At 36.5% G+C, this 13,573-nt stretch overlaps 1 protein-coding gene across 1 annotated transcript in view; it reads left to right on the plus strand.

Moving 5' to 3' along the window:
* Positions 1 to 13,573, plus strand: part of LOC134529255 (vesicle-associated membrane protein 2-like) — a 541,017-nt gene that overhangs the window by 50,868 nt on the left and 476,576 nt on the right. The window lies entirely within an intron of this gene.

The following is a 13,573-nucleotide window of genomic DNA, read 5'->3' on the forward strand; positions in this document are numbered from 1 at the left end:
AGGCCGAAGCCTATACGCCTAGTCATGCTGGGATTAGCCATGCAGGGAGAGGGTCGCATGCATCATGTGCTAGGAGGGGATTGGCCAGCCATGGCAGCGATTGGCGCCATGACTAACTCCCCTCACTCTTAAATCTAGACTATAACTAGAGATAGGTTGGGCCCAGGTAAAACCTGCATAGACACAGGGAAAACCCTAGGCACATTCATGCGGGATGCAAATTGGCATGCATTACGTGTAGGAATTTACAGGAGACAGAGGATGGTCTGGATGAAGTGTTGGACAGAGTAGAAAAGAGTCTACCATGCGGGGGTTGGGCACTTGGACTCGTGGTCCGCTTTACTAATTTTCCAGTACTGGATTTAGTGACCAGGGACGCAAGCGCCCCTGGTGGTGAGTGGTTGCACTGACCACTCACTCCGCCGCCAGTCAGCACCTAAAAAAACTAAGAAACTAAGACAGAAAACAGATAAATGACTTACAAACTAGGCATTTCGTTACGAAATATGCAAACACCCAACTCATGGATGGACGTGCAGTGCTTAAGATAAAACTACAATAATAACTATAAATATTATTTTTTATTATTTTTATTTTATTTTATTATTTCCCTACCTTCCTGAAACTGGCTGCAAATGCCGATCCTCTCCGAAGTTGGCCGATCGGGAGCGCCTACCCCTTGGATGTTTTTTATTTTTACGCGCGCGTTTTTTCTCTCTAATATAAAAATGCCACATAGACTGTTTAGTGGATGGTTGGTTATATTAGGCAAGTATAGCTACATTAAAAATACTGTAAAATCATTTTATGGTTGCTTAGCAAATTACTTTTTAATATGTATCCAGCGCTAGGAAACCGTTTACATGATTTCCAAGTATCTTGAATGTAACTATCCTAACCAAATCAACTGTCCACAAAGTTTTAAAGTATTTTTAATGTAGTTAACCTAACCTAATTGACCATTAGTTATCATGTCCTTACCTGAAAATTACAATTTATTTAATAAATTTACTTTTATTTGCATTCATTATTCAAATATATTTATTACTTTTGAAATGTTACGTGCTCGTATTTATTTTTACAAGTACAAAAGAAAATTCGCACCTGCCAGGATTAAAACCGTCAACCTTACGATTAGATAATTACGCCGCTGAGCGCTCAGCCACAAGGCCATATTCGATAATTATATTTTCAGATGACATATATATATATATACACTTTTTCGTGCGTGCAACCGGCGTTCATCGATTTATTAGACGTTGTCACGTCAAAAAATAAACGAAAATGCACGATCGGATGTTTTGCTCTCTCGTCAGTGAAAAGGCTTCGCTTCAGGCTTCCCGTTGCGGGATCGTGCCGCCGGCCCCGGAACGAGCCTGAGCGGTGCGGCAGCCGGCCCCGGAAAAGCGTGAGCGGTGCGGCATTTGCAGCCAGTTGCAGGAAGGTAGCTTTGCTACCGCTAGACTCTTCTGCGTCGACTCCTTACTTTGAGCATGTTGACTGGGGCCCCAGCTGGTGGTCAACGCGCCTCTCCGCCGCTGCCACACCACGGGCTGGACGGTCTCACCGAACCATCCTCCTGCCGTGGTCTCTCGCTCGCAAGTCCGTTCCGCACACTCGCGCGCAACAGTTGAGCGCGTCACTCGGCTACGTCACCATCGAACTTCTTCGTTCACCCTCGGGTACGCTCGTAACAACCAAACCCACACATCACTAGGCGGCCGTTGAGCAAACGATTTCATTTTCATTGTGTCCTCCTAATGAAATTTAATAATAAAAAAAGAAAAAAACCTTATAAGCAAAACTATTAATAATTAAATAACAATAATCAAAACAATAAATAAATTATTAATTACAAAAAATAATTAAATGCAAAACTAAACAAACGCTTCTTAAAAGAAAACAAGCAACAGCCAACTAAATAGCAAAGAAAGTTACCGAAAACGTTAACATCTGTAATAATGATTGTAGGAGGAGGATTTTCTCATTTATAATAAACTAGCTGCAGTACCCGGCTTTGCCCGGGCTGAACACCGGGTGATATATTGTCCGCGAGTTACAGCAAAATGGATAGCGATATGTCCAGTGTGGTAGACATTAAGAAATGACACATAATTACTGTTTGTGTATCTGTGACCTATGGTTTTCTGTTTACCCATAACGATCGGTTGTAAGGTTTAGCAGTTGATGCGCTACAGCGCCATCTAGCGGCGATTTACAAAAAAAAATGGTTAGTATAAAAACCTTCTCCATGATAAAAACACTTCGATGTGCCAACTTTCATGGTGATCGGTCAAACGGTGTAAGAGTTTATCGACGTCACACATGCCAACATCCAATTATATACATTCTTATATTTCGAAATTTGGGGCTTTCACTTTTGCGGAAAGTGGATGTTCAGGACCTCGAATGGTTTGTGTAGAGGTACATAGTGAAGCACTCATAGAAGTAAAACATTTGTTTTTAAATGTTTTTATTTTAGTCTCTGTGTAATTTTATCTTTGCCTTATATTGAAAATTATTTCCAAATTTTGTTCTCTATGAATATTTCACTCTAGCTTAGACGTTAATTTTATTACTTTCTATAAATATGTTTCTTGATTAAAATAATTATTAATGCTTTGTTTGGTATTGTCCCATTAAATTCGGTGTTACTATACTTATGTATTGTTCCTGAGAGATAACACTTAAGAGATTATTATTCTTGGAGGCTAGGGCACAATTAATATTCCGCTTAAACTATATTTGCGATTTCAAGCGATATATCGATGAGCTCGGAACAAGGAAAATTAAAATGTTTATTTTTTTTTAAAAATTTGGAAGCTTAGTTTTGGATTGTTCTTTCGACGGCCAAGGGATTAAGATACATCGTTAATAAGTTCCATGTAATTTGAGATTATAGAATCAAAGAATCAACGTGTAAAGTTTTAGAAGCAATTAATGAACTACTAAAACCAGGAATAATATTGATACATTTCAAGAAACCCGATACTACTAAGTATTAGAAGAGGTAGTGACCAATTATGGAGCATGACATCAAGACCGTCGATTGGTACAGGCAGCGTTAATTAGCTTGATACCAGAGAATCAAATATGTCCGTGAAGCAAGAAAGAAGAGATGCCGACCCACGCCGCGAAGGAAGGATGTCGATCTACTAGAGGAGACATCGCGGACGACGGGATCCGAGGCAGCATCCACTACGACGACTCCAATTTTACCGACGTCAAGTTCAGAGGGAGAGGACCGGAGGAGTAACCTAACATTCGACTTCGGCAGTTGCAGAGCCAGCAGCACAGGAAGGAAGCCACGGAGTTTGAAAGGTTTTCCAGAGCATTCCAAATCGTGTAGCAGTTCGACGAGGTTTGTTTCCCAACCAAAGGTATCCCAAACTGCATAAAGTTCGTGTTAACCTTTGATACTGAACAGTCACAAGATTTATAATTGTTTTATTATTTGACCCACAAATAATTAGTCAAATTTGTTCAAAAGAAACTATGGTGAATTAAGTGTTATCTCACAGATTTGAAATGTCATAAGTTCAATCCAATAATGCTATTCATAAAAGTAATTATATAAATGTCCACTCTCCAATTGTAAACTGAGTTTGTATGCTACTATTAGTTCTAAGTCCAAAGGTTCCTATAACTCTTGCTCTTCGACTGAGTATTATAAACATCTTTGGTTTGAAATCTAACATAAACAAACTACCAAACTTAAATACTACGAATATCATCAATAAAAAGATGATGAGCTATATTGATCTGGAATATTTGTAAATGATAATCACTTGTCACGTTTTCATTATTTTAGTACGCAGTGTAAATGGGTATGTCTGTGTAAATGTGTATTGTCACCAGCGTCACAATTAATTACGTTGGTAGTAAAAATTCAAATTTCAATACACCTTTCATTTTCAGCATCTCTGTTACACTGATGTTCATGACCACTTCACAGCTTACAGATGTTTTGAACTACTATACTGGACTAATTAATGAATAACGTTAAAGATAAGATATTGTTTTTGCAAAAAGGTCTTATTCGTGGATTCAGCCCTTAGAAGAGTGAAATTAATTAAAGTACATGTATACTTGGATATCTTCATCTCTATATATTAGTTTCCATAGATTCGGTGTATCAACTGCAGGTAATAATTGTAGTTACTTTGTAGGTCTGCGCCTATTGAACTGGTGACTAACAAAGGGGCTAGATCCATAAATCTGTCTGTTCATCTCGGTGACTGACATTTGGAACACTCCATCTCAAAAGAATAGAATTTTGAAATTCCTGAAATTGTCGAAATTTTGTGGCTTTGTTCCCAGAGGGGGGGGGGGGGGGGGGGGGCTGGGGGTTTCCGGACCCTGAATGGCTCGAAAACACTTAAAATCGAAAGAGATAGATTTTTAAAATTTTTTAAACTTTCGAAATTTGGTGTCTTGAACCACCTGGGCGGGGCGGGGGGGAGGAGGTGACGTTGAAGACCCCGAATGGCTCGGAAACACTCCAAATTGAAAGAGATATAAAGGAATATAAGAATGTAGGCATTTACTGTACTCCTATCTACCATAATAACAATATTGACAAATAGAAAGCTTATTACCTACATATGAATACTTATCTAAATTAATTAATAAATAACTGTATGTTTAAGAATTTACGTACATACATAATATTAAACATCAAACTATACACACACACACAAAAAAAAAACTAAGGAATTTGTGAAACTATTTTTTATTTGTCATAATGTTTAAAACATTTATAGGATTTGTTTATATGTAAAACTGTGGTGGCAATATTCCGCTTATCCAAAGGAGTGTAGAAATTAATAGAGATATCACTCCCTGTAAACATCACAAAACTTTGAATTAAGTAAAAAAAAACATAGTCCAAAATGAAACAAAAAGTATAAATAACAACTAATTTGACAAAAAAATTTATACAACTGGAATGACAATGTTAACATCCGCCTGAAATTTAATAGAAGTAGGTAGGTAAGAATATATATAAGAAATTAAATGAAATTAAAACATACATAAATATAATTATCTCACACTCAACCAAACATAATGTTTAATATGAAATAAAGGAAGATGGCAATTACACGTAACTATTCTAATTAATAAAAAAAATCAACTTTCCTGAAATAGTTAAATTCAAATTTTTCAACAATATATTACATAATTGATAAATATTTCTGGTCTTCGGTCTCGGCAGCCCTAAGACTCTTGACGCTCAGCAGATAAATTATAAACACTAAACCAAACTCCTTGCAAATAAGTAGGTACTGTAAAAAAATTACAATATTTACAAATAGAAAATATTAGTAGGCCCTACCAACCTATGAATAAATTTCGAATAAATTTATATGTTTAAGAATTTATGTACATACATAATATTAAACTTGAAACTATCCACACAATAAAAACCTTAGAATGTCAGTGAAACTAATTTTTTTTATTTGTCAAAATACTTAAAAAACGTATGTTTCCAAAATAAAACAAAGTATAAATAATGACCAATATGACAAAAAAAAATTGTACAACTCGAATGAAATTGAAAACATACACATGAAATTTAAAAGAATTATGATTTTCCAAGGTAAGGAGAAAAAATATATATAGAAGAAATTAAATAAAAAAAATGGGCGCGTGTACTTAGGTACGCGCATGAGAAGTTATACTTCTTTGGCATCATTAAAAAATAGTTTTTAATTGCATGCAAAAAAATTGCGTGGAGTCCCTCCGCGTGGAAGAAGTGAAACTTCGTAATGTGGAAATGAAAATAGGAATGGGTAGAAATTGATTTTTAGTGAAATCATATTGTATCAAATCAAACTAAAAAAATAAAGGAAATAAATTTGTAACGATTCATAGATTGATCTTCAGAGAGAGCGAGACACCTATTGAATGTCTATAAAACTAACTTTTCTATGAGAGCAGATTTTCATGAAATAAATCATGAAATCATTCAACGATAAAAGCTGTTTATTTAAGTAAGCGGACGGGTTCGCCCTAAGGAGAATAATGACGCGGCGAGACCTCCTGGCCATAGAGAAATGACACACACTCACTATTTATGTCTCTATGAAACATTACTTTTTCTGCAATTTAAATTGTAATATACAAAAACGGTATTGAAAATTGAAACAAATATGGCGACACTACAAACTGTCAAGATCTTTTTTTTCTTACTCTCTACTTAGTTCCTTACAATAGCAAAACGTAACGTAATGGCTTGAAAGCTATTGCTCGGCAGACATAGAGGAATGACACTAACTGTTTGTATATCTATGACACACATTACATAAAATTAAGATATATTTTTTTAACCCGTTTAAAATTTATTTTTTTAGACAAAATATAGCTTATGTTCATTCCCAGGATATAATCTATCTCCTTGCCAAATTTCATTACGATCCGTTCAGCCGTTCAGTCGGGAAAAGGTAACAAACAGACAGACAGACAGAGTTACTTTCGCATTTATAATATTAGTAAGGATATGTGTTAGAATAGGTATTCTGTGTATGTCTTCGAAAACATATTCAAAAATGCATGTCAAAGTTTGGGATGGATAGAAGAAAGTTGTCAAAAATGACATTAAGATTCAGTGAAGGAAGAATCTGAATTAGCTGTAAAAAAAGATCTTGATTAAAATTGTATTCTTCTTTTGACTGATGTTTCTGATGGCTTTTGGTCAAAGAGATCGTACCTAACTCAGTTAAATTATCTTTCCGGTGTGTCAGCAATAGTAGGATTCCATACAAGAAAAGTTTTGTTTATGTTCGTAAGAAACCAATTTTGCTTCGTTTGTGGTCGAGCTTTAAATCAAAAGCTCTGGCAGCATGGAAGCTATTATAATTGTTAAAGGTTTTCAACATAATTAATCAATTCACAATGTAAAATGCATCAAAATGATAGCCGATGGTGACAGTAGCTGTAATGAGAAAATCCTAGAAGCACGACACTACAAAGATACAACAGTTGAAAAGATTAAGTGCCAAAATCTTTTGTTTTGTAACTATTGTACTTAACTGAGAACTCTGTCAAAACAAAGCAGAATATGGTTCTTAGCTCTAAGAAAACTGCTGTCTCAAGAAATGTTGAAATTGCAAAGGGTTCTTACCGAGGCTGTCAAACACTGAAAGAGTGGAGAAGAACTCACTGCCAAGAATATAGCAGTAGTATGTAAATGTATGTCCGATCGCAGGGTTAAGGGTGTGGTGCCTGAGGTGCCGACCGCCATATTGGATTGTGACGTCACGGCGGCCATCTTGGATGATCGTAACGGGACACAGCGTAACGGGACAAAGCGTAGCGGGACAAGTATATCACGGTGGCCATCTTGGATGAGTGTAACGGGACACAGCGTAACGGTACACTGTGCGTAACGGAACAAGTAGTACTGTGACCTTGACATTGACCCCGGCGGCCATTTTGGATCCGCCATCTTGGATGACGTCATTTTTTTTTCTCGAAGATTCTGGCATTTTGTTTTCCGACATTTTGAATTATGACGTCACCGTTGCAGCTATCGTTACGGTCGCCATCTTTAAAATCTTTATTTATTATACGATATTAATTTAAAAAATTAAAATTTAATATAAAATTCAATTAATAAAATTTTAATAAAAATATCAAAAAAAACATAAATTTATGACACTGAGCTCGGAGTCCTCGGTTCGAAACCGACGAGTGCAAAAATAAAAAAATGGCGACCGATCCTTTCCCCGTGGTGGCTGCAGGCAGACTGACTCCCACCACTTGTTTCAAAGCATATATTGCCAGTTAGCATGACGACATGTCGGTCATCTTGAAATTTGGTCACCATCTTGAAAATCTTTATTTTTTATCCGATTTTAATGAAAAAATTCCAAAATTCATCAAAAAATTAAATTATTTGAATTCTGTTTGATAAGATCGATTTTTGTCCTTGGTTCGATTCCCGACGAGAGTAAACAGTCGATCCTTCCTCCATGATAGCTACCTAGACTGATCTACCACCACCAATACCAAGGTACATATATCATCAGCTGGTATGACGACATGTCCACCATCTTGTCTTCATCCGCTGGAGACCACCATCATGTTTTCGTCTGCTAGAGTGTGCCGATACCATGTTAGTATAATTATCTGGTCACCATACCTTTGTCCTCAACTGTTGACATTGAACTTTGACCTTGACCTTGAACTTTGATATTTACATTGAAATTTGACCTTGACCTTTTACCTTGACCTTGAACATTGACCTTGACCTTGAACTTTTACATTGACCTTGAAATTTTACCTTGACCTTTAACTTTGACCTTAACCTTGACATTTAACCTTGACCTTGAAATTTGACTTTGTCCTTGTCGACCATCATAAATCCAACATTTTATGTTCAGTACATGCTACCAGGAGATCCCACTTGCTGGAGTTCACCATCTTGTGTGTGTGTACTCGTCTTATAGAGTACATTTCCATCTGGATAATTTAATTCCAACCTGCTACAGTGCAGTAAACATTTATTACCGAGGTGTCCCCGCCATCTTGAAATTTGGACGCCATCTTGAAATCGTGTAATTATTTAGCTAGAAATTCGGGAAAAAAATCCAAAATTCATAAAAAAATCACTCATTAATTTACATATTGAATCGCCGGATTCCTGCCCTCGATTCGATACTTGAACAGTGACAAGTGTAACTTAATATAAAATAAATTTAATATTCTGTTTTTCCATTAACTTTCGCGGAGTTTATAAATCATACTCTCTTCAAAAATAAAACACAAGTCAATGTACGACAATGTTCGACGAATTAAATACATTGCCGATAAGCCTAACATGAAAGTCTAGTTTTTCGATAATCTTAATAACCTCTAAACCGTTCATGTACAAAGCCATACATACATATAGACCAAGCGTCTTCGGACCGAGAGACCGGGTCATAATCAATGTCAGACGTATAGACCAGTTATTTCCGAACCTCATAACCTTCCTCATCGTCAGATAATTATATTCAACTGAACCAACGCATCATGTTTTTTACGCTTACAAGAGGACCAAAAATCCAATTAAAAAAGGCACCACCATTAACAAAAAGGCAGCACATTTGGAAGCGCCGACAACGAAAAGGCAGCAAATTTTGAAGCACCGTCAACAAAAAGGCAGTACATTTGGAAGCACCGACAACGAAAAGGCAGCACATTTGGAAGCACCGACAACGAAAAGACAGCACAACTGGAAGCACCGACAGCGAAAAGGCAGCACCATCATCGAAAAGGCAGCTCATTTTGGAAGGACCATCAATAAAAAGGAAGCACATTTTGGAAGCACCATCAACAAAAAGGCAGCACATTTTGAAGTACCATCAAAAAAGGAAGCACATTTGGGAGCACCATCAACAATAAAGGTAGCACATTTGGAAGCACAATAATCAAAAAGGCAGCACATTTTGGATGCACCATTATAAAGGCAGCACATTTTGGAAGCACCATCAAAAAAGGAAGCACATTTGGAAGCTCTATCAAAAAAAAAGGCAAAAAGGAATCACAAGTTACGAAAACTAAGTCTTAGTTAGAAATCAGAATACAAGAAATAAAAACATTAAATTTTTAAAATTTTAATTATTTTGTTTTTCTTTACATTATACAAATGCCAGTAAAACAAGCCATTATTGTATGTAGCCAGCTTTCCTCAGTTCTTTGAGTATGAATGATATTTCTTTGATACACGAATAGTTTCCTGCACAAAGCGAACCATGTAGATGTCTTAGCCGGTCATCCAATATGTTTGGATCTTTCCATGATGTGTAATCATTCTCTTATACCACCATCTTCCTCGCACGTTTATAATAAATATTATGATCACTGATGTCTTCCGTTTTACCACCAACCTCAGGGTAACTTCCATTTTTGAGACAGTGATCATCACAATCTTGATCAGATTTATTTAATATATCACGTCGTTTCCATCGTTTCGGTCTCAGGACACCACCACATTCTTCGATCTTGTCAGCTTTAGGTGCATCATCACAGTCTTTGTCTTTGTGAACAGCCTCAGAGTCACTGTAACAATCACTGTAGAAGGCATCGTCTTCACCCAGATTACCGTAAGAATTCAATGTTGATGATGTCGACGTGTCTTCATCGTCTTCATGCTTCCTTTTTAGGAGTCCATCATTTTTACAAAGTAGGAAAGATCTACTTGAATTCGGCTGGAATATATTCTTATTTTTCACGTTAAGGATTCTTCCATTGTCTTCATTCTTCCATAAATAATCAACCTCCTTCAATTTAAGTTCTTTGTCGAGATCGAAGGAGCCAGGAAAATTATTGTCGTAATGCAGATCACTCTTCCTTAGTCTAGTAGATTCATCGTTATCCTCTAGCTTGTACGCAGGCTTGGCGTTACAAGTTCTGTCATGTCTTTTAAAGCTCTCTCTTCACGTAAACTACTTGCTACAGCGAACACAACTTATCATATTGCGTAGAGGATTTTTAACACAGTCATTATTCTTGTGTTGTCTTTTATTCTTTCTTAAGATCAACTCTTTGCTGCAAAACTCACACCTATGTTCTTTCGATACAGCGTCAGATGCCAAATCGGAATTCATATTAGTTACTGAGACTAATGCAAGATACCAATTGAGTGTTTTAAATTAGATCCATTACTTAAATAGAATTTTTCCATATTTCATCAGTGAGAATTAATATATATCATGCAAAGGTACTTGATGCATGTAGTTCTGCTTTTCAACAACAGATGTCGCCACATCTTGCTTGCAGGTAAATAATATTTAGTTCTTTTATGCGGGATGCGGGATGCTCACTGACGATAGCAAAAGAAGGATGGCTTCGCTAGACTCCAAGGAGAAGGAAGTTCATCCTTCCTGTTAGTGCTTCTTAGATTTCTCAGAGATTATTATTATTTGACTGAGTAAAGATATTTTTATTCAATTTCCACATGTTCACTAGTTAAATGTAACCTTAAATAGATTAACATGACTCATTTAGTAAAAAAATTCTTCATGCAGAGATCAATTGCTCATCTGTAACCAGAAGCACTTGCAGAAAACCATCAAAATATTGTCACGTATAATCAGAGCACACGGAGAATACCATCAAAATATTGACAAGAATATTCAGGAGCACACGGAGAAAACCACCATAATATTGTCAAGAATAATCGGGAGCACACGGTGAAAACCACCATAATATTTGACAAGAATAATCAGGAGCACACGGAGAAAACCACCATAATATTGACAATAATAATCGGAAGCACATGGAGAAAACATCCACAAGTTTTCTTTGTTATCATTAAATTACAGAAAAAAAATTAATAAAAATTTAAAGAAAAAAATTCACAAAAAATTCAAAAACTGATTCTGCTAGCTTGTGAACTTCTCATTGTTGAGCAAAGATAGAGTTCTAGTCCAAGCCAGAATCAGTTTTTGAATTTTTTGTGATATTTAATTTTTTATTTTTTATTAATTTTTTTTCTGTAATTTTTTCGCTGTCGGTGCTTCCAAATGTGCTGCCTTTTCGTTGACGGTGCTTCCAAATGTGCTGCCTTTTCGTTGTCGGTGCTTCCAAAGGTACTGCCTTTTTGTTGACGGTGCTTCCAAATGTGCTGCCTTTTCGTTGACGGTGCTTCCAAATGTGCTGCCTTTTTGTTGATGTTGCTTCCAAATATGCTGCCTTTTCGTTGTCGTTGCTTCCAAATGTGCTGCCTTTTTGTTAATGGTGTTGCCTTTTTGATTGGCTTCTTGGTCCTCTTGTAAGCGTAAAAAACATGATGCGTTGGTTCAGTTGAATATAAAAAGCTGACTATGAGGAAGGTCGTGAGGTTCGGAAATAACTGGTCTATACGTCTGACATTAATTATGACCCGGTCTCTCGGTCGGAAGACGCTTAGTCTATATGTATGTATGGCTTTGTACATGAACGGTTTAGAGGTTATTCAGATTATCGAAAAACTAGACTTTCATGTTAGGCTTATCGGCAATGTATTTAATTCGTCGAACATTGTCGTACATTGACTTGTGTTTTATTTTTGAAGAGGGGATGATTTATAAACTCCGCGAAAGGTAATGGAAAAACAGAATATTAAATTTATTTTATATTAAGTTACACTTGTCACTGTTCAAGTATCGAATCGAGGGCAGGAATCCGGCGATTCAATATGTAAATTAATGAGTGATTTTTTTTATGAATTTTGGATTTTTTTCCCGAATTTCTAGCTAAATAATTACACGATTTCAAGATGGCGTCCAAATTTCAAGATGGCGGGGGCACCTTGGTAATAAATGTTTACTGCACTGTAGCAGGTTGGAATTAAATTATCCAGATGGAAATGTACTCTATAAGACGAGTACACACACAAGATGGTGTACTCCAGCAAGTGGTATCTCCTGGTAGCATGTACTGAACATAAAATGTTGGATTTATGATGGTCGACAAGGACAGTGTCAAATTTCAAGGTCAAGGTCAAATTTCAAGGTCAGGGTCAAATTCAAGGTCAAGGTCAAATTTCAAGGTCAAGGTCAAAGTTCAATGTCAACAGTTGAGGACAAAGGTATGGTGATCATAGTATCGGCACACTCTAGCGGACGAAAACATGATGGTGGTCTCCAGCGGATGAAGACAAGGTGATGGACATGTCGTCATACCAGCTGATGATATATGTACCTTGGTATTGGTGGTGGTAGATAAGTCTAGGTAGCTTTTTATGGAGGAAGGATCGACCGTTTACTCATGTCGGGAATCGAACCAAGGACGTTAATCAATCTAATCAAACATAATTCAAATAAGTTAATTTTGTGATGAATTTTGGAATTTTTTTCATTAAAATCGGATAATAAAAAAAGGTTTTTTAAGATGGTGACCAAATTTCAAGATGACCGACATGTCGTCATGCTAACTGGTCATATATGCTCTGAAACAAGTGGTGGGATTCAGTCTGCCTGCAGCCACCACGGGGAAGGGATCAGTCACCATTTTTTTATTTTTGCACTCGTCGGGTTCGAACCGAGGACTCCGAGCTCCGTGTCATAAATTTATATTTTTTTAATATTTTTATTAAAATGTTATTAATTGAATTTTATTATAAATTTTAAATTTGTTTCAATTAATATCGGATAATAAATAAAGATCTTAAATATGGCGACCATAACGATAATTGCAACGGTGACGTCATAATTCAAAATTTTGGAAAACCAAATGCCGGAATCTTCGAGAAAACAAAATGACGTCATCCAAAATAGCGGATTCAAGATGGCGGATCCAAAATGGCCGCCGGGATCATTGTCAAGGTCACGGTACTACTTATCCCGTTACACATAGTGTGCCGTTATGCACAATGTTCCGTTACGCTGTGTCCCGTTACATACATTGTACCGTTACGCTGTGTCCCGTTACACTCATCCAAGATGTCCATCAAGATTATAAAAATCCAAAGAGACGACAATTTATGGAAACATAAAATGGGAAATGAATTTCTACAGTTTTAAAATGACTGCATGGTACCTGACCCTAGCTACGCCAGAACTATGGAGATAAGCGATGTAGAGTAAGTAAAACAATGAAACGCTTA

The sequence above is a fragment of the Bacillus rossius genome, chromosome 2 (assembly GCF_032445375.1).
Source record: "Bacillus rossius redtenbacheri isolate Brsri chromosome 2, Brsri_v3, whole genome shotgun sequence".
In the NCBI taxonomy this organism is placed as follows: domain Eukaryota; kingdom Metazoa; phylum Arthropoda; class Insecta; order Phasmatodea; family Bacillidae; genus Bacillus; species Bacillus rossius.